Here is a 17,685-nt window from a genome sequence, read left to right as displayed (position 1 = left end):
GTATTTTTCTTCTTAGGAAAGGAGAAAAGAGTGAAATCTCCACTTACTCTTGTACCTCTCCTTAGACCTACAGGCTCTAAACTTAATTCCAAGTTTAACCTGGAGAAAGAAGTGGAAAAAATGCTCTGTAAGGAACAGGGCTGTGTTGGCAGCAGAGTGATCTAACAGTTCTTTTTCCAGCTCTGATTTCTTTGATACTATTTATAAAAAGGGAAGAAAAATGATGGACCACTCCAAACAAATTGTTGCCATAAACCAACAGCAAACATCAGAATTGGCCCTTTCAGAGTTGTGTGGAGAGAGGTAGAGGACTAATAATGTACCTTCCTGGTCCTGGGCTATGTTTATCTCCCATATTTATTTAAAAGCAAATCAAAATACTTTTAAGCAAGTCGGCTGGTTCCAAATTTAGGAACAATTGAACAAAGAGGAATCTGCTAATTCCAGATGGAGTGCATATAGTCCCTTGGCACTTATTACTTACCAAATGTTTCAGAAAGCAAACACATGACCTAAAAGATTTCGTGAGTGTGGGGTCCTCAAAAAAGCTTTTAACAAGTCATGTATTTCCAACCATATTTACTTTACCCACACACAAAACCTCTACTTCATTTTCCTTTTTGCTTTTTTTTTTTTTTTTTTTTCTTTTTTTTTTAGGCAGACAATGCTGCCTTTAAATACTATTTATGGATGATTCAGTTATCCCAGAAGGGCAGGAGCTCTAAAGGTGTCTCCTTTGAAAAGCTTCAGCTGTGGAGCATCTGCTGCCTGTGAAGGCCACCTTCCCCAGTGGGCACAGGTGTTCTGCTAAAGTGGGATCCTCCTGCCCAGCCCTGCAGGAAATGGGCACCCACAGATGGTTTCTCATCTCAAAGACACACAAAATATTTCTCTGTTGTGGGTTTTCTTGGTGTTTGCTTTTTTTTTTTTTTTTTTTTAATTTTTATTTTATTTTATTTTATTTTATTTTAAACCTGCTTCTTTGCGCACCAAATTGGTGCTGCCAATTGCTCCTGCCAGGGAGTACCAAGCCACCATCATGACACATCTCCAGGCAAATTAGTTGAGATTTTGTTTTTGTATGCATTTCATATTCGTTGCTGAGGTGCCTTAAATTAATTTCATAGGAAAATGAGGCTAATGAATGCGACTTGATATTTTTAAGGGAGTATTATATTCCATTATTGTAATTGTTTCCTCTCCAAATTAAATACTTCAGGGGAAGAATAAAGTAGAAATTCTTGATTCTTTTGAGGCAGTTTGATGGAAGCCAGTGATTTTTTCATCAGCTGCCCCACTCCAGGAGAACAGAAGTGGCAGTGATATTGCCATCTGTGTCTGTCCCAAGCCTCTGGAGCCAGCAACATGTGTAGGGTCTTGTAGGCAAAATTCTCACCTGGGTGGCTGCTTTGGGAGATCTTCACTAAACTCCTTCAGTCTGAGAGAGTGGAAAGGTTTCACTTTTGTTCTAGGTGATGATTTTCATGACACAGACTACAAAAACTTCAAGATTTCTGTTATTCATACTTTTCTGCTGAAGACATGAGCCTGGTCCTGTAAAAGGGACAAAATCAAAGACAGCAGAGAAAAATTCTTAATAAACATTTAATTCTTAATTGAGGTAATTTTTTTCCCTGTTCTTGCTTTCAACATTCTAACATGTCTTTTCTTAAAAATCAAACTCTTTCCATGGTTCTCAAAGGGAAAAAAAAAATCTAAAGGCAGTGAGTTGTGACTAAGAGAATAAGAAGAGAAATAACTTTTCATGGTAATATAAACAGGTAGATGTAATTTAGTCTTGAGCTTTTGACGAGTTATACCTCTTCCCTTTAAGCTTTTAAAATTTTTCCCCCTCTAGCTCTTACTTTAATAACTTTCCTTCCAGTTATGCTACCCTTCCCTTTGGGCTTCTATGATTGCCATTTTTTTCACAGCCACAGACTCAGCTCAGAAAGAAACTGAGGGCAAACATTGTTATTCCAATTTGAGTATCTACATGGTGAAATTTATCTGCTGACAAGGACTCTCTTTGTTCAGCGACTCTTCCCTAACTGTGTGCAGTGTGATAGTCCCTAAAGTTTTCCTACTGCCGGCGTTTCCCTGCAAATCCTTAAGCTGCACCAGCAAACCCAGCCGAACACGTTATTTTACATTTTTAAGTGAAATGCTTTTTGTTTTTATTTTAATGAATCCCCTAACTCCAAGTTTAATTAAACTCATGTTTTTTAATTAATTACCAACAAATGCAAATAAGGCAAACTACGCAAACATGTATTCACCGTTCCCCGATAGATGTGTGGGTGGGCTTTTTTTTAATCCTGAAGAGTCAGGATTTAAAAACCTCAAAGTCTTGAGGGTTACAACCCAAAAATTCTTTTCATTCAGGGCTTTATGAGAATATTTTAGTAGTGTATGACAGGGAGCTCGTCTGCTTAAGGGAGGAGAAAGCATACTGCAGGTTCTTTAGCTTTTACCCACGTTATTCTTGCTAAACAACAGTGACAGCAGATTTAGGCCTGTGCATATATTATTACGAGAAAGCAAAAGTAGAATACAAGAATTTCATAGAATCACAATTACGTTCAACTTCCCTAAATGCTGACAAATTGGATTCGTGAAATGCTCTCTCTGGTTATTTATGTGCAGCTAAACCAGAAATCCTAAATGAAACACAGAAGAGTTCAAGCATCAAACTCAAATGTTTGAAGCTCAGGAACCCCAAATTTAAGACATGGAATATAATCATGCTTAAAATTTAGAATCTCTCTCCTGTAAGGAAAATACACAGTCTTTTTTTTTTTTTTTTTTTTTTTTATTTACAACATAAGCATTTTTCTCAGGAGGAAATGTTTCAAGATCTTGTGAAATATTACTCTTCAGAGTTGCTTAGAAATTTCTTAGCTTCTCTGATGGCTTTTTTCAGTCTAAACCCTGCAAAAGCAGCCTGTCCCTAATATGTGGGATTATTTAAATCATTAAAGCAAGCAGGAATATTTGTTTCTGCTCCCTCCCTGGGCCTGACATGGATGGATTTGGCTGTGTCCACATGTCTAGTTCAGCTCGATCTCACAGTCCCAGGATGACCTGAATCCACACACAGAGATCTCGAGTTTGCTTGAGCTCTGGCCCTCCTGGATCCCAGCCCAGAGTCCTGGCCCTCTACAGCCTGGACACGAAGTAAAGCCAGCACTGGAGTGCTCAGCAAGTTCCCTGGACAATGTATTTTCCCATCAGTCAGGAGGTAAGAGCTGTTTTTCCTACTTGGCAAAGGGTTTTCTTATTTGCAGCAGCCCTACACACCTTTGGGAAACATATTCTACAAGTGTGTGCAAGCATTCGTGTTTCCATTTCTTTCTATGGCCATTTTTAGGTTCAATTTTGAGTTTTATGCATCTCTGTATTTATATATTTTACATATTTTCATAAATTTGGGGGTTTTTGTACACATACACAACTCTCTATGTACATATCCATAGAAGCTCTTCCACTTCTCCCCATCCAAAATAACAGGCAGATTTCTCCATCATTCACCACGGGCTGGAAAGAAGAGATTAAAGGAGTGACACTAAACCACCTTTACCACCATAAAGAGGTTTTCTGCCCCCTAAGATGCAAAAAACGTGAATGCACAAATTTGTGGTGCCTCTTTTTCCCACCAAAAGGGCAAATAAACAACTTAAAAGGGAAATTAACAGCTTTGAGATCTGCCTATATAGATAACTTTTGGGCTAGTGGGAGTTTTTCCAGCTCTCTGTCCCTCTGTTAGCCCAGATGAAAAATGGGAATAAGCCGCCCCTAATGGTCTTTTGCAAAAATTTAATTGTGTTTAGCTTATCTAATTGATGTATTCTGAGGAGCTTGGCTAAAAGATGTCATATTTGCAAAGCTATTTGTTGTGCTTAAAGATATTTGTGCTCCCATCCTTGGGAAAATTCCTCACGTTCCCTGTCCTGCTGCACTTAGCAATGATCCTATCTTGATGGTGTTCCAGCTACCCAGTGTCAAAAATAATCAAGAATAGGCAAAATAAAGCACAAGAGTGGAAGGCTGTGAATCCAGTGGCTCCTCCTTCCCCTCCTTGTCCAGTCTAAACACATGCAATGCTTTGGAAATATTAATAAATAATTAGACCAGCAGGGCAATGTCCACTCGTCTCCTGAACAGTTCCTGTAACACGATAGTCCTTAGGCAGCCATGTAAGATTTATCATCAGAATTTCAAGGCTTGAGAAAGCCCTTAAAATATCTCACATCCCCCTAGACAGCTCTTCCAAAAAAAAAAAAAAAAAAAGAAAAGAAGAAATAAAGATATTCCCTCTTTTGCTTTTTCCCGGTTTCCTTCCAGCCCACAGGTTGGCGGGAGATGCAGGGACCGTCAAAACCAGCTCCTGCAAAAAGGGGTTTTCCTTCCTTAAGAAATATTGCAAACAGAAGATTCCCATGTTTGAAAGGTCAGAGGAAAAAAACATAATGCACCCATGAAGAGACAACCTCATTAATCCTGTTGTTCTTGGCCCAGTCAATAGAAGAAACATAAATGCTGTCAACACTGCGCTGCTAGATAAAGGATAAAAAGTGGGAATGAAATGTTTTACTGCAAGGACTGCTCTTATGGTTTGAGAACATTTCTGGAAATAACCTGAGCTGAGAAAATGTTCCCTAGGAGGAATACATTCTGTGGGAAACTGTGTGGAAGATAAAGTTTGGTCAGTGACCTTCTCACTATCCTCTAATCACACAGCACACACTACTCCAAAGAGGAAAAAAAAGGGATACTGTGCAACTAGAGACACTTTACCTTCCCCACACTACATGAATTGAAGTGGAAAACACAAGAGTATCATAAATCTCTATTTCATGCTTTCAGATACTGCAGTGAAATAATAATTTACAGCAACTCACTAGGAAAAAAAAAGAAAAAGGTGACTTTTGGTTTAGGGCGCTGCTGTAACACCAACTGTGATACACCTTCTGTGAGCATAAAAACAAATGACTGGAAGTTGCTAAAAGGGGAACTTGCCTTTTCGTCTGTGCAGCGTTAGAAATGGAGAAGGAGCCTCACATTTCTCATCCAGGAGCAGGAATGACAGAGAGGGGGAAGGTGAGACCCCTCCTGTGCAGGCAGCTCCCGGGGATGAGGCAGAAAAGCTCAGTTTAAACACTCGCACATGAATGCAGCAGCGTTCAGACACTGTATCTCTACAGACAGGGAGAGTAAATATTGGCTGATGTAGTTACTCCTGGGAAGATTAGGCAGACATCAAATATGGATGTCCCCAGTGCTCCACACTCAGGGAGGGTATTGGGAAACTCCCACCTTTAGATATTTGTGGGGAATATCGCTTGTCCCCTTCTTTTTTTTTATTTTTATTTATCTTTTATTTGTCCTTTGAAAGCAGAATTACTGTAATTACTGTCTCTAAAAGGTGGTTATTTGAAGGCTGGTGTTACACGCACGGAAATGTCAAAGCTTTTTTGGTTCCTGCAGCACGAATCTCGGGAATGCAGTGTGATCTGCCTGAAATGGCATTGCTGGGGTAATGCCACAGCACAGAAGTTGGGTAAATATTTTCCTTGTGCTCATCAGTCCCTGGCTGTTGACAAACACACTACCTAGAGCAGTAATGCAGGGTAATGATGTCATTACTGGGGGATAAACATCGCAGCTGCCGTGCGTGCCTCTAGCTCCTGCAGAACAGAGCTGAGGGTGAATTAGTTTGTGTACTCCACATCTCTCAGATATTTCACTAATCACCATAGAAATAATTGCAGGAGCAATTGGTGAGCTAATTCAGACACAGGCGAGTCTGAAGTGCTCGAATTTGAATTTTTTTTATTTTTTTTTTTAAGGATCTTTAAAGGTAAAGAGAGTGGAGTGGACAGAATGAAATAGCTTTGCTGGTTTCCTCATGGGACATGGAACAGCTAGGGTGCAATGGCATATTCTCTGATTTTACTTCCATCCATCTGGAAACAAGAACTACCAGAAGTCTGACAAGACAGCCTGATCTCCAGCCAGATTTCTAGAAATGCTAATAAGAGTTCCTTATTCATAAAGCACCTTCAAAACTTCTTAACTACCAGGAAGAGAACCTCAGATATCTCATCAGCCACCACAATTACTTCTGGAAAAAGACCAAGAAGTGCCCTGCAGGATTTTCCTGCTACCATTCCTGTGAATGTGTGTACATAATCAAACCTGCATACCTCAAATCATAGAGATATATCGTCCATACACAGGATAATGCAGGTAACTAGAGATCAGAAATAAAACCTTTTGGAAAACCTTCAAGGGATGGACAGAAAGGAACAGCATTTTAACAGATATTCTCTTGAGAGCTTCCTTCAAAATAAATTTCTGTATTTAAGTGTTTTAATTTATATATTAAGGAGATTCTTTCTTTTTGCTTAGAGCTTTCCAAGTGTGAAGCACGAACATCTCAGAGACTCACAGAGGATGGAGCACCATTTCCAGTGCTTTGGGCAGGTACATACCAGCTGCAGAACGAGTTCAGGACCACACAGGACCTGCAGAGGCTTTGGGGGGTGGTTTATGGCAGCAGCAGAAAGCCACCAGCAGAATTTTCTCGCTCCATTTTGTGCAGTGTGACTTAATGGCATTATCGACATCTTCTGTGATATACATCCTGTGATCAGTGCAATTACTGCATGTCATCACCACTGTAAATTTACCCAGCCTGAAACCATTTTAAACTTAAACTGCATACTTAAGAACTACTATCCACCTCCTCTTTGTAAATTAGCTGTATGATTTATCTGTGGGAACCATTTCAAAAAGTATACATTCAGAAATACATGTACCACATGATGTCTTTTCCATATGGCATCTCATAATTATTTTGCTGTGTGTGAACATGATGAAAACAGTTTCATAATTCTCTAAGGGTTAGGGTAAATTATTTCAATTAGACATATTTCAGAGCAAACATTACCTTAGGGTTTATTAATAATAGTACCTGAGAAGGAACAGCTGCCTTTTAAACAGTGAGAGCTGTCAACTTCTCACTGCCCCCCTGTAGCACCCCTTTTGTGACTCTAAAAAAATGGTAGATTTTCTCATGCTTTACCTAAACAGAGAACTTGGCAGCAGAGACCTGGTTGTAATCCTCAGCAAGGGAGCTGGTGGGTGGATTTTTTTCTCTATAAACTCTTGTATAAACCACACCAGTCTCCTGGTATTTATTTTGTGTAATGTTGGAAATCATACACAGATCCAACAGGCCATGTAAAGGAGTTTTGTAACTTCCTGAAATGCTTTCAGGCAAAATCTTTTCTCCTACAGCAGTCCCAGGCTGTCAGGATAACATCATTTTTTAAGGGCAAGGTTCCTCAGCTATTTGTAATAGGATAGCTTTGAAAAGACAAAATGCAAATCTAAATTAAATCAGCTAATTATTAGGAATTGCTATTGGAATTATTAAAAAGAAAATTAACTCCACTGTCAGAGTATGGGGACTGTTTTACAAGCTTGCCTTGCAGTTTTCTGTGCTGCCTTCCTCATTTAGTTGTTTTTAGGTATCAAAACTGTAAAATGATGTGCCTTGATTTTGGATGACCAGTGTGTGGGAATACCTCTCTGCCCAGATCAGCCCACCTGCTTTGATGCTCCACACGAGTCCATCTCCCTCTTTGCAAGGAATACTTTCATTTAACTCACAAATGCCTAAGGATCCATGAAAACCCTCAAATCTGAAAGGGAAGTGTGCTGAGACCCAGCCAAGGAACAGGCATGGAAAATCCCTGCCTCTCCTCACCCTCCACAGCGTGCAGAGGGCTGAGTGAGCTGACCCTGAATGCTCAGTCACTAAAGCTGGGTTGAAAAAAGGGACAGAGTTACGTCTGCTGGCTAATAAATAATGCAGGTACAACCTCACAGAGGGCTGGTGTGCCTGAACACTTTTTACAACCTGTGAGCTGCAGGAAAAGTGTTATGGAGCTGCAGCTCTCAGTCGAGGAGTGGGAGGTGAGGGGCATCAGCCCTCCCCAAAAATCCTGCTTGTCCCATCCTCACACATGGAAGGGGGATGAAAGCACCCAGTATGGGAAAAGTAAAAAGTAGAAAGTAGAAATTTAAACTGAAATACCTCTAGTAAGAGTTAAACGTACTGAATTTTTAAATTAATGTCTTGAGAAATCAATTCTCACCTTGGCTGCCAGTCTTTGATCCAGCAATGCTTGTGTGCCTGTGGGGAGTGGGGTTCTCATTCAGTTTATCAATTCCACACAAACACAAAAATAGCACAAAAAGAGAGAAAGAGGATGTACTTATATGCAGAACTGTAGGTATTACACACAGAATCACAGAATGGTTTGGGCTGGAGGGGACATTAAAGACCATCCAGTCCCAGTCCTTGCCACAGGCAGGGACACCTTCCACTATCCCAGGTTGCTCTAAGCCACATCCAGCCTGGCCTTGAACACTTCCAGGGATGTGCAAACCCATGAAAGCCAATACCAGGCTATCCAAAATGCTCAGTTATCACCCAGCCAAACATGATTCTTCCACGACATCATTATCATACTTTAATCTTTTCATCTCAACCACAAGAGGAAAAAGGCATTTCCAAACAGAAAAGAAAAAATGATAGGAAAAAGGAATTCAAGCTATAAAATATTTCCTTTTGATTTAGATCCTAGTATTTTTGCCTGGCTCAAGTTCAGGAAGCTCTATAACTTTGTTGAGTAATTTCCAAACGCCCTTTGCCTGTATCTTTGCTCAGGAACACATTTAACTTTGAAATTGCCACTTTAAACACGAGAGAAGCCATTTGCTCCTCTGCCATCTCAGGTGCAGTGAAGCCTGTGGATTTCTGCAGAGGTTTCTGCCTGTCCCTTCTCCAGGGGGAGTCCAGGCAGGTCCCAGCCCCACAAGGACCTTCAGCACTTGGTGCTCTTTACTCAAATGTCCTGGGCCAGACTCTCTATGTCCTGCTCCAGTGTGCAGAAACTCATAAGAAGTGAAGGAATGGGAGCCCTAAGCTTGAGACCTCTTTAATAAATTGAATAAACAAGCTTTTTTCTAATGTCTGGACATTGAAACTGCTTTTTAATTTAGGGAAGAATATATTCCAAATCATGGAAACTTCTGATCTCTTTCCCCATGTCATCCAAAGAGGGGACTGACCTCTGACCTTTACTATCCTCTCTACTTAATTCTTTTATTTGTTCTCCTTCACTCACTCCCTAACCAGACAATCTGCATTACAGTTCAAATGCTGCTGTACTCTTCAGAATCTCACACTTTTCTAGGTTCAGTTCTTTTTGGGCAACTCTCCTGAAGCAATGAAGCTTTCACACTGGCCCTGTCTGCCAGACCTTTTCTTCCTTAACCATTTGCCAATTCATTGGCTTATTTCAATCCAATTTAATAGAGAGGTAGAAGCCCTGAAGATAATTAAATTCCTGTAGCTTCTGAAAACATTGGCAGCTGGAGACAGGTAGGGGATTGAAAAGAGAGCCTCTGCCACAACAAAAACTACAGTCATAGGTTTAGCTTGGAAAACAGGGAAAATTTCTTTACTAAAAGGGGTGTTCAGGTCAGTGGTGGAGCCCGCATCCTCCCAAGGGATTTAACAGCCACGTGGATGTGGCACTTGGGGACATGGCCTTGTGGTGACAGGGCTGGGGAATGGTTGGGATCAATCGTCTCAGAGAGATTTTCTGACCTAAGCATTTCTAGGAGGCTCTACAGGGACATTTCTGCTGGCCTGGGCTCGGCTGAGAGATCAGTGTGAGACACAGCACCTGGGGGAAACTGAGGCACTGTGGCAAAGGATGGCCATGTTCAGATCCTTCACATCAAAAGATGAAGGGTACTGAATCTTCAGTGGCAATGAGACTCCAGGAATTCTGCACCTCAGGGCACAATGCTGGCTTTGCTTCTCCTTTCCACAAATGCTGATTCTCAAGTCCTGGTTTCACCAGAAGTGCATAAAGTGATGTGATACCTGGTACCCAGGGAGCAGAATCTAATTCCAGATTTGAGATCTGTGAATAAAACGTTGTCCTCAGCCTGTAGTTTTTGAATCTGAAAGCAAATGACACCAACACGGTGAGTATCTGTATTGATATTTGTCTTTACAACTTCTGGTGCAGGACAAGGCTTGTGCTACTCTCATACCTGTCCACAACATTGTTGCATGGGTGACTTGGGTATAAAGCTGTGTTCAACAGTTGTACAATATCCTTTATTGGCAATGGACTCGGCTGGGAGTCAGGAGACAGAATTCCATCTGTTAGCAAAAGGTTGTGGGACTGTGAAAAGTTATCTGGTTTTGTGCTTGTTTTATTTTTACCTTCTCTGTCCTTTTTTTCTCTCCCACACTTTGCCTTTTTCATTAGTTGGAGCTAAAAGTCCTTGAGCAGAAAGGCCTGTTTTTGCACCAGATGTTTGCATGAGCCTAACACATTGGGAGCATTTCTGAGTTCAGGTCCAGATGGGCTATTGCAAAGAAGATAATAACAAGACTAGCAAATCTGATGTTCTTACATTCATATGACAACATCACCTTTGAAATGAGAACACTTGTCTGTATATGTTATGAGAAAACATTTTTACTTGCATATTTAGCTGTAACAGCCCCACTGAAGTGCAAACATAAGATCTTAAAAGTGCCTCCATCAAAATTAATGGACAGCCTGACAGAGATCAAACTTGTTTTCTGCAAAGAGATTAATAATCCTATGGCATCTAAGGTTTTGCCATGCCTGTCTTGTTTCTGTTTCTCCTGCTCTGAGAGAAAGGCTGGACCTCTCCTGACTGTTGTCTACCACCCATGAGCCTGGCTCAAGACCCATCTATAAATTTCATTTGCCTTTTGAAGAGAAGAAATTTTCCTTGACGAAGGTGATTATCAGGTATTAAAGGCTAATCTTATAATAAATTTGTGAATTAGTAAGCTTATTTCTTAACTAGTCAAAAGCAAATCCCTCTTGCTCATACCTTGTTAGGCTGGCATCGCGTGCTATCGTATCTCTGGAATTTAATCATTTGTCAGGGTAAAAAAAATCCCAAGCAGAGATATTTGATCAGTGAAACGAGCCAGGGTGGCCAGGTTACTCCCCATATTGTGAGGGTTTTTTAAGGGTTTTTTTTATTTTTAATTTAATCCCAAAGGGCTTTTATTTTGTGTCAATTCGTACAATAAAGTTCTCTTTTATGAGACTGACTTCGCTCATGTGTTGTTAGCGCACTTAATTAAACTCTGAAACGTTTAATTCTTTCTGGGGCCCTAATTCTGTCCTATACAAACATTGCTGTGTGCCCTCAATGGGGGAAAGTCAGTGTAATTCGACACAAATTTCAAAGACCTCCCCAAAGTGTTGGTTTGTGTGCTGTGCAAAGAAGAGGGGAGGGAAAGAGTTGGATCCTGGCTTCGGAATTGCATTTTGAAGGTGGGGACCATCAGAAACGCTCGGACCCACTTCCAAATCCCCCTGCAGCCTGGAAGCACGGCTTGACTCCGGCCCAGCTGTACCCAAAAGCAGGGATAAATTATGTATGTGAGGGGCCTGCAACAGCCTTCACATTAAATATTGATCTGCTGGTCCTGTGCCACGCTGCCAGCCCGAGCATCTCCAGATCCACCTGTCTGCTCGGCGGTGACGGCCGCTCCCGCGGGGCCAGGGCTGGCATGGAGCACAAAGCCTCTCCTCTCAAATAGGTGGGTCCAGAGCAAATCTCCTCAGCGTAATTTATTCCACACCCTTGCTAGCATAACAAGTGTTCCTCGGCCTCTGTGGATGTGTATTCGAGAGGGAGCTGTCTGTCCACATTTGGTTTTACATTTCCTTCGGCTGGGTCAGAGATCCATAAGCAAAAATCTTGGCGCCTGGGGATGTCCAAGAGGGTTGTGAATTCACAAACAATAAATGGATTACAATTAGACATACCTCAACATTTTAATCTCTGGCAAATAGGGTTTGGAGAAGTGCTTTTGGGTAGCTCTGTGTGAAAGATTTATTCACCTGTATACATATTTTACTTGACCATTTCTGAGCAGAAGGAGGGTGTGGGGATGAGGAAACAGAAATTCTCCTCCAGGGGTGGTCACCTTCCCTCTCCCACTGCTGGCCTGGCAGGCAGAGCTACCTTTCAGCCAGCTGGAGCACTGAAGCACATGCAACAGCATTTTCAAAGGAGGCAGTGGGCACATCATCCAACAAGAGTAAGGAAAAACCTCTTTCTAATCCCACCACAGCATTTTTTTACCTCAGCCTTCTGCAGTGGGGCCCTAATCTTGGAAATTCCCTGTAGCCTAGGAGACAGATGATGCCCTTACCCACCTTCCTTCCTTCCTACATGTCTCCTCCAGGCTCTGACATAAAATGGCCATTTTTTGATCTGGAGGAATTTCTACAGCCACAAGCCTCCTCTGACCTCTATGGGTATTGCTGGCCCAAAAGATGAACAAACTGCACCCAATATGACCTGGGTTTCAGGCACCAAAAAGAAAGAAATATCCTTCCTGAGCTCTCCCTCCCATCCTGCAGCAGTTTTCCTACCTCGAGACTCAGGTCCTGGAGGTACATCAGAATAGTGGGGGCAGATGTCTTCTCCAGCCCACTTGCTTGTCTCATCCACTTGTCAGTGTGCTCCTTGTAAAGGTGCTGACGTTTGCTTGAGACATCAAAACTGTAAGACTGAATCAGACCTGTGAAGAATACAAATAACTGTGAGTGTTAAGTAATTTCCCTAACATGAAATAACTGTAAGCATTTTTCCCAGAATTCCTGCGTTACATCCAAATTTCTAAGTTATGTGAGTCATCAAAACCATTTCCAATTATTTTATTGGATGCTCCAAACAAAAATCTGAGCAGCCTGACCATAAGGCTGGAAGGGTTAAAGCAGGTAACTTAATAGTTCATTTCAGTTAAACATTTCTAGTTAAGTCACATATTGAAGCTCTTCCACACCTGAAAACATAGAATCTTTCTGAGAATTACTTAGCAAAGAATTAGTGTGGCATGCCCATTGACTTGGTATTCTAACCAGATGGAAAACTCTTACATGCTCAGCCCTTACTAGATTTCCTTTTTTTTTTTCCTAATTGCAGCAAAGCCAAGAAGGCACAAAACTGGAGAAAACAATGTAATTTAAAAAAAAAAAAAAAAAAAAAAAAAAAAAAAAAAAAAAAAAAAAGAGGATCATACTTTCTTTATTATTTTCACAGGAAGATTTGGGTTTAACTCTTGGGAGGAGACTCAGCTCAAATGACATTTTCACACAACCAGTACATCCTCTCCTATCTGCTGCACTGAGCTGGGTTCAAAATAGCTGAATAGCAATAACTACCAGGCCAGTTGTGGATCTGACATTCAGAATTAAGCAGATGGCAAGCACAAAAATACAGTCTGGGTTAAATACTGACCACATTTGCCAGAAGCACAGACAGAGAAACCCCAGCCACATCCAGATCACAGGCAGAGCACATCCAGATCTACCAAAACACTAAGAGCAGAATTCAGTATAAATTATTCCGTGCTAATAGTACACGGACATCTGACAGTATTTTTCTTTTTTATGCTCTTCTTTTTTTTTTTTTTTTTCTTCTTTTTTTTTTTTTTCTTCCTTCAAACGGATGGAATTTCACTCTGTGCCGGACAGTTTGGCCAAGAGCTTTTTCCCAAATGGCTGCAATCCCCTTTCTGATGTGAGTGCCTAACACCAGCCCCCCACCATGGCATCCAGACACGCTGCCCCCGGGTAGGAGGTGATATTTAAAGCCATGCCAATGGAACACAACAGGGGACAGGCACAGCACAGGCAACAGAAGGAGGATTTTGCAAGAGCTCTCTGGGTCACGTTAAAACTCCTTCTCTGGCCACATCCAGTGTCCAGCCCGTATGGCTGAGGATCTTTGCTGGAAAGGCTTTGTTATTTGTTTGGAAATTTACTGTGGCTGGGGCTTAACTCTGTGTTTTGGAGCCATTCTTTAGTTGATATTGGGCACTTCATCCTTTATAAACAACAATCAAAGGAGGACAGCGAGGCAGGTGATCAATACCCATGGATGACCCTGTCTCTATAGGAATGTTACTTATACATCAAAAATTTCTACTGAGGAAGAGAAAGCAAGTGCACAAGAGCTGTATTTATGAGGTTAAGAGAATCCTACCTTTGGCTAAGCATCAGTAAAAGCCTCATAGAGAAACTTCTTTGTTTCTGGCACAAATAAATATTTATTATTGCACTGGGGGAAAAAAGAACTCTCACAAAGCCTAACTATTTTAATAAAAAATTTAATATGTTTATTTCTTCCAGACAGGAGATAAAAAGCTGTCAGAGAAATAATGGTTTAAATTACAGGGAGATGTTTCCTTGCCTAATCTTTCTCTTTCTTCTTTCCAAAAAAAATCTACGTGGCATGCTCAGAAATTTTATTTTTAGTGAGAAATGTCAAGGAAACATTTTATGGTAAGTGGCTGCTCTCTATTAATTCTTTTGTTATTAAATGTGGGAACATTAATTACCATTAATCATTTTGGCTCTAGTATAGATTTCCCACAATAAATTCTTTAAACACATATACAAACCCTATAATCTAATCAAGTAATTTTCTTCTACCTACTTGGAAGGGAGAAAACAGCAAGACTGTTATTGTTATTTCTTTTTTATTTAATTCTGAAGAGGTGGAGGAGAAACTGGCAATGGGACCTCTATAAGAAGAGAGAAAAAAATCCAATAACTGCTCCTGCAGACACTATATGTGTTTCTCAATAATAATAATGCCTTATAAGAGGTAAAGTGCCTTAATAAAATGTAAAGAAATTTAGTAAGGAAGAGATTTATGCAGCTCTAAGTCATCAAAGAAATATATTCCTCTGCAAAAGCAAAGATAATAATGAAACTTTGTTTTTCCAAAAATCTGAATTAAAGAGAATTATTTCGAATCAAAGACAATTTTATTTTGAGAAAATAAGACCTAATACCTGCAGCAATTAGCAAGGTGCTTCCTAATGTAGTTGTGATACAGCCCACATTTCCAGTGCTGACAGTAAAAGTCCACATTTAGTGACATGAACATAAGTTTATGGAGATAAAGAAATGTAAAGTTACAAATACAGGTTGCTGCTGTCAAAGTAGTCACAGGAGCTTGTGCTCTGTTGGTTTTCACAGGATAACACGGGGCTGCTGAACTCCTTTTAAACCTGCCATCACCAGATTCCCAGATTTTCATACCTGCAGGTGCATTTTTTAAAACACAGCAGGTAAGTCTGCACAATAACCTTGTCATTACTCCTGGGAAGCCCTAATTTGAATAAACATGATGAATGCATACACTGCATTTCTCAGAACAAACAGGCTGCAACCCTCATCTTCAGCACAGAAGCCACAGTGTGACTGATTAAGAATGGGTGCTGCTTGCCAAATCTCACTTCCACTTTTAAACTTGTAATTGTTGTCAGAATGAAGTTTCCATAATGAACAGTTAAAGCCACTTACCTCAAATATTGATTTACAACTGGAGGCCTTGCATTAATATGTGTCTTAGCCACTTTGGGCCTTTACCACTAATCAAGATTTGTGCAGGCAGAGGAGAATAACTCCATGAGGATTCTCTTCACTGGGACGTGATCCACACATTGCACTTCAAAGTCCAGAGTCATTCATCTAAAATCCAGCAGCTTAATAATGCAGCCACATCCAGCATCTTCTCAAGTCCTCTCCTCTCACCTCATGTTAAACTCTTCAGTCCATCTTTGCACAAGTTTAACAGATTTTAATCTCTCCACTTGTGCCTTTCCCCACTCCAGACAGCTTCCAAAATTTCTGCCTCTAAGCTTCAGCTTTTCTGCACCATCTGATCTCCTCCACAAATTTCCTTGTGTTCCCTGGGACTCTGCTGTCCTTTCAGGCTTCTTTCAAGGCATACAATGCTTGATATAAAACTCAGCCTTCTAAGAAAAGATAGCCTAACATTATTTCTTTATTTTTCATTTTCTCTTCCAGAAATTCCCTGAACTGACATAACACTTCACAGCTGGGTCAATTCCTATATCATATCCTATTTCCTTTCCTAAATCTGTTGCCATTACAGACGACAAACCACTTCTTCCAAAAGGCAGCTCAAAAGTATTTTCAAGTAACCTGCAGCTGCTGAGCTGCTCCAGGGATACTAGACCACTTATGTGAGATGATGAAAGGATGTTCCCAGCCTTTCCTTAATGAAATCATCTAGAGGGGAAATAATGAGAGTCATTACAGGTTATATAAATTCCTTTCTGATGGAAATATGTGCAAAAAAAAAGAATAGTTACTCCAGTAGTTCCCAGAGATGCATGGTACCTTTGTGGAGAGCATCAACAGAGATTCAATCCTTCTGGACACTGGAACAGCCTGCCCAGGGCAGCGGTGGAGGCCCCATCCCTGGAGGGATCTAAAAACTGTGTGGATGTGGCCTCTGGGGACATGGGGCAATGCTGGAGGGTGGTTGAAACCAATGACCTTAGAGGGCTTTTCCAACCTTAATATAACAGTAAAACCCCACGATTTGCCAAAGCATTGCAAAGAAAAACTGACTTCCCATCTGCTCGGCGGAGAAATCACACTGCGGCCCCTCCAGCGAACGTGCTAGAGCGTGGATCTAAAAAGGCAGGAAACGTGAAAAACCTCCCTTTTCACCCCTTCCATCCACCAGCAGAGCTGAGGGTAACCTAGTTTCCCCCAGGAGCCCCTGTGCTTGCGAGGAGCACAGGCACAGTGGCACGGAGCACACGGCGCTACCTCGCACGCGGTATCGTAACATTTTAGCGCCCAAGTCCCCGGCATCCCACGGCTCCCCTGCTCCCAGGATGTCACAGAGTTATTGACATTGACAGAACCAGGTTAACAGAGACTAAAGGAATGCCACAAATTCCTGCCCCTAGTAGGAGGGATTGAATTATTGCTGTTTTTTTTTTTTTTTTTTTTCCTTCTTTCTGTTTGTTTTTTATTTCCTTTTCCTGATGTAAAAGTTATCAAGCTCTGGAGAACAACAGGTTGAGACGCAGGTTGTTGCACACCATGCTGGAAATGTGCTTTGCATTTTGCACCCTGATCAAGTAGCCTGGACTCCTCTCAAAATGACTCAGTAAACGGGTAAATCCTCAGGTATAATTTTCTTTAGCTGTATAAACCCCATCATTTCTGGAAAAGATAACCAAGATCACATAGCATACCTGTGTTATAAGAAAAAAAAAATAAAATTAAATACAAATTTTGAAAAGAAAAAAAGGGTTTTCTAGATTAATCAATTTATCTTAATTTATGCCACAGATAGGGAAAATTACCCATGCCTCAATATTAGTCTAAAATATCCAGGGGAAAAAAAAAAAAGAAAAGAGAAAAGGACCTGTAATATTTACCAGTACTGCATTTTTCGTAAATTTAGTCATCTTATTCAAATCTTTTTCACTAGATTATGGTTGCTTTCCTGGAAAATGGAAAATAAAAAATAAAATAAAAGTGAAAAACCCAAACATTTCCAGCTTCTGCTGCAGAAGACACAAAATGCCTGTGACTTAGAGAACCTGTCACAAGTTATAAGCATAAATAGCACAGTTTTATATCTTCGGGAATAATTTCAAACACACAGAACAGCCCCCTGGTTTTAATCTTATTTTTTCCCTTAATAATTGACCTACATAAGCAACCAAATCCTTGGTACATTATAGTGGCATCA

At 40.7% G+C, this 17,685-nt stretch overlaps 1 long non-coding RNA gene across 1 annotated transcript; it reads right to left on the bottom strand.

Annotated features, from left to right (window-relative positions):
• LOC136363871 (uncharacterized) lies at positions 1–13,136 on the bottom strand. The gene is made up of 3 exons (XR_010744076.1): positions 12,525–13,136; positions 1,397–1,554; positions 1–99 (listed from the first exon to the last, which is right to left on the bottom strand). It is a non-coding gene; the product is annotated as an uncharacterized lncRNA (long non-coding RNA).
• Between the last annotated feature and the right edge of the window lie 4,549 nt (positions 13,137–17,685).

This window comes from Sylvia atricapilla, chromosome 7 (assembly GCF_009819655.1).
Source record: "Sylvia atricapilla isolate bSylAtr1 chromosome 7, bSylAtr1.pri, whole genome shotgun sequence".
Lineage (NCBI taxonomy): Eukaryota > Metazoa > Chordata > Aves > Passeriformes > Sylviidae > Sylvia > Sylvia atricapilla.
This window is presented reverse-complemented; position numbering and strand designations above follow the sequence as displayed.